This window comes from Danio aesculapii, chromosome 23 (genome assembly GCF_903798145.1).
Source record: "Danio aesculapii chromosome 23, fDanAes4.1, whole genome shotgun sequence".
Classification (NCBI taxonomy): Eukaryota; Metazoa; Chordata; class Actinopteri; order Cypriniformes; family Danionidae; genus Danio; species Danio aesculapii.
The window spans coordinates 12,196,951-12,207,531 of NC_079457.1; the positions used below are offsets into that span (position 1 = coordinate 12,196,951).

Sequence of the window (10,581 nt, forward strand, 5' to 3'; positions counted from 1 at the left end):
CTTCTTTAATATTTAGTAAAACAAGTTTAGTCAAAAAACTAAAGAAAAAGTGTAGGATTTTTTACATGGAGTGAAAGACTTCTCTTTAGATATCTTCGATGTGTGCACTGTTTAATAATTGTGCACAATACATACATGTAAATGTGTAACTAAATAAACATATATAGCTCATTTAATTGTCGTTTGTAAATCACACAACTGTGGTATACAGGATTACTTATAACAACACTGTAATTGTGACATAAAATACTGTGTGTTTCATATTTACATTCAATGTGGTTCTTTTCTATCCTACAATATTTTTTGTTGTGTTACTATTTAAGTGTTGGTTTTTTGCTCTGATGATGTAGCTATGTTTTCTATGGTTCTGTTTACTTTGTTATTTGCACAACAGCACAGTAGTGCTGTGTATTGTGTTAAGCAGGAAAAAAAAACTGTATTTATTTATCAAAGATTTTGTTTATAATTTGAAATGATGTGCAACTTGTAGTTTTGAGCAGGAGAAAAACCTGTACTGTATTTTATTTATCAAAGATTTTGTGTAGCTGTTATTTTTTGTGCAGCTGTTTATTTGTAAACAGGGAGGGAAACCTCTGTGTTTGAATTATATTTTGCTCAAAAAATGTTTAATAAAGGCTTTAACTCTCAAGAAACCATTTAAGGGAAAATACCGGATAAATATCGGATACCGTCATTCCTCCTAAAAATACCGGGATATGATATTTTGCCCATATCGCCCAGCCCTACCAACAGTATCTGAGGTTTTCGCTAAAATTACTAAGTACAAGCGTGAAAGCGAAAGATTGAAGCAGTGTACTGATGCTGTGACACGTTACCTGATAGATTCAAAAGACCGAAGAGTCGTTAAGGACAAGATTAATTAAATATCACGTTTAACAACTATAGTGAGACACAATCCAGCGGTACATCCTTGATAAACTGTCCAACGTGCACTGCTCTCTGGGGTTTTGTGCTCATAGCACCCACTGATTGCCTGGAGCACAGACGTGCACATATGCTGCAGTGCATGCCTGTGTGTGTGGTCACGTGATGGGAATTTTCAGCAGTATAGTGTGGAGGGAGATTTTTTCAGAAATGCTAGATGAAATGCCAGTGTGGACGTGGATCATTTTCATTCTAAAATGGCATTTTAAAATTAAGACGTGTTAGTGTAAATGGGGCCTAATTATGCATTTTTTGCAAGAGGGTTGCTGCTGGGGGCGGGGCAGAGGATCGTGATGCCGGCTCATGGACGATGGCATCGTCCATCGACCCAACCCTAATTACAATCACTTATTACGAATTATATTATGCAACAGTTATTACAGTATTATAATTAAATATTTAAATTAAAATATATATATATCTATTTTAAAAAGCTTTAAATAATTATTATTAATTAAAAAAAGTATTTTTGACAAATATACATACAAATATATGAGCTAATTATTTTAACTACTAAATTATTTAAAGACTTTATTTGTCTACTTTTTTTATATATTTTTTTCTTTTTAAAAAGCCTTTAAATAATTCAAGGTCGCACTTCTTTTTTGTGGGTGGGTGAGAGGGGGAATGATTCTAAATCCCCATTTTTGAAACAAACAAATAAATAAATACATAAATAAATAAATACATACATAAATAAATAAATAAGCAAACTTCAGAGCTTCAGACGAGGTTATACAGAAGACAGAGAGACAGAGCATGCAGTGGAAAGAGTGAGCGATAAATGCAGCGGACGAAAGACAGTTCTGACAGTTCTGTTCCGCAGTGTGATGTGGACAAGGTGAGTCCAGGCACACGGCAAGAACGGATAAACAACAGAAAAAAAAGAAAGCCATTTATAGACCCATAAAACGCCTGAAGACTGAAAAAAGCCAACATGACCAGCGAGCTTATTTACGCTCCCTGTATTCCTCTGAGGGAAACGAGGTTAAATAATTGGTTAAGGATCAGAGCATTAACATGATTGTTGCTAGATTGTAGTCGTGGTTTATTACGTAGCGCAATCAGACAAGAAATCAGATTTATAAAAACAAATGACATGACCGCCGAGCTCAACTAGCCATTTCAGATGAACACAGTTTATTTAATCAGGGCAATAGAAGGTAATAGATGGCGCTCATTACAGTAGCACTGGCACGGGGAAGCATTCACGCTCGTGAGTATAAACACACACACTAACATAGACACATTAATAAAACAGGCCTGACTCACACACACACACACAGGAACTTCTATAAGCAGATGTTGTACACTCTCTCCCTTTCACACACATATAAAGTCTTATATACACACAAAGTCAAAGGGATACATCCCTGCACACCTGCAAAAATATACAAGGGAAACAGTGATCTGATGGTTTCCTTCATAATTACAGAGTACAGAACAAAGTCCCCAACCTTCCCGGATCCCCCATAAACCACCTGTTCAGCCCCTCCCTGATACTTATTCCGTTGCCCCCCAAAAACATTCCTGAGAGAGTCAGGGATAAACTGCTGGATTTATGATTTTAAGGTAGAAAGGGAGGCAGATGAACTAAAAAAAGACTGAGATGTGTACAGACAGACAGGTTAGTTGGTTTAAATGAAGGTCTTTATAACAACATCTCAAATATTCATTGAGAAACGTGCACTGTCTGAGCAACAACTCAAACTTACTCATCATCATGCACAAACAAAAACATACTATGAAACAGAAAGTTCTAACATGAACTACAAAATATCCAACCAGCAATAGAACCAACCATCAAAGTACCATATATATCTATATATCAACTGTATATATATGTATGTATGTATATATATATGTATGTATGTATATATATATGTATGTATGTATATATACATGTATATATGTATATATATATATATATATATATATATATATATATATATATATATATATATATATATACATACATACATACATACATACATACATACATACATACATACATACACATATACATATATATATATATATATACATATACATATATATATATATATATATATATATATATATATATATATATATATATATATATACACACACACACACATACACACACATATATATATTGCACAATATTAGAAAAATCTAACATTACAATATTTTTTATTTTGTGATGTATTTTCTATTTGTGATGTATTCTGAAGTGGGAGTGCATCTCCATAAAGTCTAATAAACAATCTATAAATATAATCAAGAAAAAGATATAATTGAAATAACGTGTTTATTCATTTTTCGAGTCTAACATTATTCAAGTAGAGTAATTGAATAAAAATAAAAATAATTAAATAAACTAATAATTGTTAAAGTCATAAATGGTACGATTTATTATGCCTAAATGCTTTTAAATTAATTATACAATCCCAGGCATCAAAATTGCATGCAAACGATAAATTATAATATAAACTCAACATTGCATATCTTGCGATGCGACTATTGTGAATGATCACATTGCGATATCGATGCTGAAACGATATATTGTGCAGCCCTATATATATATATATATATATATATATATATATATATATATATATATATATATATATATATATATATATATATATATATAGTTGAATAATAATAAATATGAAAATATATAAAATTATTAAAAAGTATTAATTATATTTTACTGAATTTTATAAATAATTAACCATACACAATTCTTTATTTAAAGTGTCTTTGTCTCAAATTCTTTACATTATAGTAACTTTTAAAATTATTTTACATAAAGTATAATAAATGTTTGAATGATAACATAAAAATATATATAAACCATAATTGTAATTAATATATATATATATATATATATATATATATATATATATATATATATATATATTATTAGGTACATAAACTGTGTGCATAATAATACAAATGAAGTTAACTAAACTTCCCATTTACAATGGTTTACGCACTAGTTTTATGTAAAGTAACTAATCGCTTATTACAGTGTAATATATATAGTAACTGTACTACTATACTGTAACATACTGTAGTACCAGCAGCAAGTCACATTCACTAAAGTTAACAAGCAAGTGACACTGCAAATCTAAATCACCTATGAAGATTAGTTGATACATGGTGGTTAAAAGACCCATTTAACTGTCACTCAAAATGGAAAATACACTCAAGAATATAATGACAGCAGTTTACCCAAACACACAAACACATTAAGACACTCCCGTATTCCATTACACTAGTATACTGTACAGCTGAGATCAGACTGCACAGTCCCGCTGGAGTCAGAGTGGGAGTTTTGGTTTTGGTGGAACGTGAATATCTGGTTTGACAATAGTTTGTTTTTCCTTGTCTCTACTTCTTTTGTCTGCGTTCATGTAAACTCATGTTGCTGATCTGTGAGACATAAACAGCTCAAGACAAAAAAAAGGGCTAGCCCATTCCTTTCTCATTTCACAAACAAAAAGAAGCCATGCATATATTTGTTGGCAAGTGTGTCGTTTTAATGCTGTAACGAGCTCAGACTTCTCCTCAGCCCCAGATGTGTGTTTGGATGTGAACATTCTGTCACTTGTTAAAATAAGATCTCATAAATCACGCTCGGCTCTGACACTATTCAACACTGCTGGCATAAACTTCCAAAAAACTTTTCAGCTCATGAAAATCTCACACACAACATGCTGAAAAGCAAAAGAAAGCAAGGTCTTTCAGATCACAGACTGAGTCAGAGAACAACACAGAAAACAGGTGTTACATTCAACGCAATACTGAAGTTTATCAATCAATACAAAAAAAAGCAACACACTAAGTCAACACTGATGTGTGCATTTTGGTTTTTGCGCCTTTTAAAAAAATTATTACTTATAGTGATTTCACTTTGCAAACGCAATATCACGACAATATCTTTAACGGACTGTTCATAAAAAATAAGAAAGTCTTTCATTATCTTTTCTTTCCTCTTTTAGCAGAACACTAATGTTCAACTCGTTCTTTCCCATGTAATTATAACGAATGTGGACTGAAGGCTTTCAAGCCTCAAGAGGGATGTAGAATTGCTAAAAAAAAATCTTAAAAGCAATCCACATGACTCATTCGCTATATTTCAACTCTTCAGAAGCCTTATGATGGATTTGTATGATGAACAAATCCAATTAAAGTTATGTTCCTGTGCACTATTGAGTCAACTCAACAACCGGAACCAATCGTTCAAAACAGTTTTGTGAATTGGATCATCCAGTTCATTAAAAAGATCTTGCTTACAAAATAGCTACTTCACTCATGAGGAACTAGGGCACATATGTACAAATTATGAGTGTATAAATTGGATCCTTGATCAGTTCCTTATTATAGGTTTCCAAAAGAGTTGGAACAGTGTATGAGTTGTGTGGATAGTTTATATAAAACAAATACAGTGTTTTTATAACTGCTTTGACCATCACTGCATAGACATCCAAACTACGATGTGACTAAATATTACAACTTTACTAAAACAGTCACCATTACCACATTTTTACATAAAACTGACAAATATTAGATGCTCATCCAAACACTTCCCTTAACCACAAGCTGTAGGTAGCACACACGACACTTAGTCACTTATACAAACTAATCTCAAATTTACAAACTCACACTTAAAGCTTGTAAGCCACGGGGATACGGCATAAACACTTAAGGTTAGAAAGAAAACTACCTGTCAGAGAAATGTTTTACATACGTCAAGGTACAACTCACCAGGTAAAGGTATGGAAGAAAGTAACCAGTCATCTTTTTTTCCAACACATCGCGAAAACACTTGTATCAACGCCGCACGAAAATAAATCAAAACACAGGCAGAGCGCACGCGCTACTATTAGATGAATTCAAGAGAGCCGATTCGCGCGAGCGTAGCGAAAGACCGAACAAAAGTTGCCAGCGGTCAAAACGACTCTTTCATCAATCTCTAGCTCCTCAATGTATCTGCTCAACTTTCGTTGTAATCGCCATGGCTTCTCCGTTGCTATATGCATCATACCTGGCACACAAAAGCGAGAAACTAATACAAAACATCGGTTCTGTGCAAGTTCAACTCACCCGTTGTGACTGAAATCCGCGAGAGGAGAAGAAAAGAAGAGAAGCACGCGCGCTCCGTTCATCAGAGTCTCTTTCACACTACACTGTCGTTTCTTTCTCTCTTCTTCCTTTTCTCTGCCCCCTCTCTCTCTCTCTCTCTCTCTCTCTCTCTCTCTCTCTCTTTCCCTCCCTCTTTCTCTTCTTTTCGTCTCTCTTAGAAATAATTATGCGCTCTGATTCATGAACCCTGTCTGGGTCACGTGACTCCACCCTTCAAATATACAGCACATTTTTCACAAGCCACAAAATGCCTAGAGGGAAGAAACAGAGGCAAGCTTAAATTTCTGTTTTTAATTCTCTGCCTCTCTTTCTTTCTTTCCCCTTCTTTTTTCTCACTCCTTGAACTCTGTGTATTCACAAAGTGACATGCACTGAGTAGCACATGATGTAGGAATGCCAATGAGGAACTGCTTGTGAAAGTTGTTGGATACAGTTTCTTTGCATTTAAGATGGCTTCAGATCAAATTTGAATTTAAAGGAATAGTTCAGCCTAAAATGAAAATCTGCTGTTAATTTATTGACCCTGAGGTCATGTCAGATGTATATAACTTCTTTCTTCAATCCAATATTACAGAAGATTTTTTGCGGAAACTGTAATTCTTATATACACAAATACTTGTCATATTGATGAACAATAAAACACAAGTGTCTTCTATCTTTGTTTTAAACAATCAGCTTCATCTCATGTGAGTTTGTGTCCACACAGGGGCGTAGCAACCGGGGGGGCGGGGGGGGGGGGGGGGTACGTCCCCCTCACTTTTAGAGACAGTTAATTTAGAAACAGCCGATTAATAATTATATGAACGTATGATCTCATACAGCCGTCCCCCCCAATTTTAAAATGTCCGCTACACCCCTGTGTCCACATACTGTATATGTCATTGTAGCAACTGACTACGTACCCCTATATACAGAGCAAAATATGTCCCAGGAGCTATGTTTTTTTTGCAGGTTTATTTTGTTTTCTCAAATCCACCAGAGGCCGCTGCGTGCACTTTTTCAGATCTCAAATTTCTCTTGCGAGTGCCATATGTGCCTGCTGTTCTCACGTAAATCCACCAGAGGCCGCTGTCGACTGAAGGATTAACTGACTGACCAACTGACGGATAACCCCACCTTACCCCTTCCCTAAACCCAAACGATAGTGTTTTAAAAAGCACAGATTGACCAGCGCCCAACCACTTCCCTAAACTCAACCACAGTGTTTTGAAAAGGAATCCAGAAAAAGAAACACCCCCTAATTTTTACCACGTTTTCAGATTTTACCACATTCTCACCCTGTTATTTACTTGTTTATTTTATTTTTTAGCTTTTGTTTTTGTCTTAGCTCCTTTCTGAAACCGTTCTTCACCCCCTTGTCTTGCTCAACTCCGCTCTGCGTCTCAAGTTCGCCGACGTACATGTTGAGCTACCGGACAAACTGGTAATAACAGAAAAGCCGTCCACTCTAAGGTAAGCGGTCAGCTTGTAAGCACGAAAAGTTACGGCGTCATACCGCCACGTAGCGTTCGTTTAAAAGACGAAATGCAGCCATACAAATTTCTGGCTGGATAATTCGCAATCTCCAGAAATGCATATTGGGCTCCGTTTTCAGAATGAGCCTGTGTTGCATTATAGGATGCTCCAGACTCGTGAACACACTTTGTTGAGTTTGTGGGTTGAGGGTGGATACAGCTCCTTTGTATAATTAGCACTTCTTGTGTGTATTGCCTCTTCTTGTTGAATCGCTGCATGCCTCCTCTATTGTAAGTTGCGTTGGATAAAAGCGTCTGCTAAATGACTAAATATAAAATATAAATATGTAAAATAATGGAGTTTCTTGGATAGATCAGCGCTTCTTAAGAACTCAGTGTATTATCAGAAGCCACAGGTATTATATTCATTTTGCCTAAATACACTCACTGGCCACTTTATTAGGTACGCCTGTCTAAGGCCCAATCCCAGTTCTACCCCTTAGCCTTTCCCCTTCCCCTTACCCCTACCCCTCGTTTTGCGCGTTCCTGTGAAGGGGTAGTGGTGTCCCAATTCTCTTTAGCTGATGGCGTACGGCTAAGGGAAAGGGGTAAATACCCCTTTGAACAAAGATTTTTCAAGACCACACTCGAAACCAAGGGGAAAGAAAATTTTCCAGTATACACCAGTCACAACGGCAGATAGTTACAACTGGAAGTAAGGAGATCCACAATTTAGTATTTTTTGTCATTATTACAAATTTTTACAACAAATAAGCACATGTTTATATATATTCATAACCGTGTTCGTGTTTTACCGTCATGCTTTAAAAAAAATAAAATAAAATGCTAAAATAAAAACCGCTAAATTTCACGATCTATAACTGACTTTGAATGTGGCATGGTTGTTGGTGCCAGACGGGCTGATCTGAGTATTTTAGAAACTGTTCATCTACTGGAATTTTCACACACAACCATTACTAGGGTTTACAGAGAATGATCTGATAAAGCGAAAATATCCATTGAGCGGCAGTTCTGTGACTGCAAATGCCTTGTTGATGTCAGAGGACAGAGTAGAATGGCAAGAAAGGTTCCAGCTGATAGAAAGGCAACAGTAACTCTAATAACCACTCGTTACAACCGAGGCATGCAGCAGAGCATTTCTGAATGCACAACACATCCAACCTTGAGACAGATGGGCTACAGCAGCAGAAGACCACACCGGGTGCCACTCTGGTCAGCTAAGAACAGGAAACTGAAGCTACAATTCACACAGGCTCAACAAAATTGATCAATAGAAGATTGGAAAAACGTTGCCTGGTCTGATGAGTCTCGATTTCTGCTGCAACATTTGGATAATAGGGTCCAAATTTAGCATCAATAACATGAAAGCATGGATCCGTCCTGCTTTGTATCAATGGTTCAGGCTGGTGGTGGTGGTGTAATGTTGTGGTGGCAACACCACAGCCTAACTGAGTATTGTTTCTGACCTTGTCCATCCCTTTATGACTACATCTTCTTATGGCTTATTCCAGCAGGATAACATGTCATAAAGCATGAATCATCTCAGACTGGTTTCTTGAACATGACAATGAGTTCACTGTACTTAAATGGCCTCCAAAGTCACCAGATCTCAATCCAATAGAGCACCTTTGGGATATGGTGGAACGGGAAATTTGCATCATGGATGTGCAGCCGACAAAACTATGCTTTCATGTCGATATGGACCAAAATCTCTGAGAAATATTTCCAGTACCTTGTTGAATCTATGACATGAAGGATTAAGGCAGTTCTGAAAGCAAAAGTGAGTCCAACCCGATACTAGTAAGGTGTACCTAATAAATAAGTGTATGTGTTTTTGACACTCAGTAGTCCCAATAGTATAAGCTTTTCTTTAGGTTAATTATTTTTTTGGGTGGACTATTACTTTAATCAATCAATGCTTTTCGTATTATTGTGGATGATTCCACAATGTTTGAAAAGATCATCAAATTATAACATGCTCTAAATACAGCAAAACATGCCATTGTGTTCCATGCAAACATACACTCTAAAAACATGATGGGTGGTTATAACCAAAGGTTGGGTCAAATATGAACAAACCCAACTACTGAGTAAAACATTTAAATTTAATAGAAAAAATGAACCAAATACTGGCTTTCAACATATTTGAACCAACATTGGGGTTATGCCAGCACAGCATTTTTTAAAGCGTAACACTGAAGCTGAATTGACTGAATTTTGTTTTTGAAAAGCATAACAAAGAGCACCCATTGATGTTTCAGGGCTGTCATGAATAATAATATATGTGCTACAAATATCCTAAATACATTGTAGAAAGTTCCAAGCTTCAGTGTTGAGGGTGTGTCAGTCTATATGCCGCTGTTTATGTGTTTTATACCAGTACAGTGTGCAGTTTGTGCTTGTATGGAACAGTTCTGTGTTGGCTTGTTTGTGGTTCTGGGCGTTTGCCTGGTTCTTCCTAAAGCTGCCATTCTGCACTGGCTTTGGTTAAAAGAAACCCCCAGAAACCTCACAGTGAAGACACACCTTAACTGGCTCCGCTTTGACTGTGCCATCTCGAGCTCAGAGAAGTGGCGCGTCAGGGTTAGCCTTGGGTCTGTCAGTAAGACTTCGAAATAAATCAAATGTAAAATTCGGGGTTTGAAAGGATTAGTTATACTGAAACTATTTCATATGATCGTTGTGTTTACAAAAGTTCACTGTAAAAAGGGCTGTGATTTTAATGGTTAAAAAGACTGTAAAAATGCTACAGTCGTAATCTGTAAACTGATTAACAGTAAGTTTCCTAAGTATACACGGTGAATAACTGTAAATATACTTTCCTAGAATTACCTTGCTTTTTAAAATATCTATTTATTGAGTTTTTTGCATTTAAAGCATTACATTACCCCTAACATACCACAACCATGGCATTAAAAGAAAAGAGAGAAAAAAAACATAAAAATAAAATATATATCAGTCCAGAGTTTCCAGAGAAAACAGAATGTACCATATTCGTTCAGTCCATGTGTTATCATTTAATATG

The 10,581-nt window shown here is 35.8% G+C and overlaps 1 protein-coding gene across 3 annotated transcripts in view; it reads right to left on the reverse strand.

The window, feature by feature from the left end:
* rarga (retinoic acid receptor gamma a) overlaps positions 1 to 6,156 on the reverse strand; it is a 121,440-nt gene extending 115,284 nt beyond the window's left edge. Inside the window, exon 1 of one of the 3 annotated variants that reach the window (XM_056448870.1) lies at positions 6,043 to 6,156. The gene's annotated coding sequence lies outside the window, so the exon portion shown is untranslated. Of the gene's footprint in view, positions 1 to 5,703; positions 5,723 to 6,042 lie in introns of those variants that run through there. The other 2 variants (XM_056448868.1, XM_056448869.1) reach the window with 2 other exon arrangements.
* Positions 6,157 to 10,581: the final 4,425 nt, after the last annotated feature.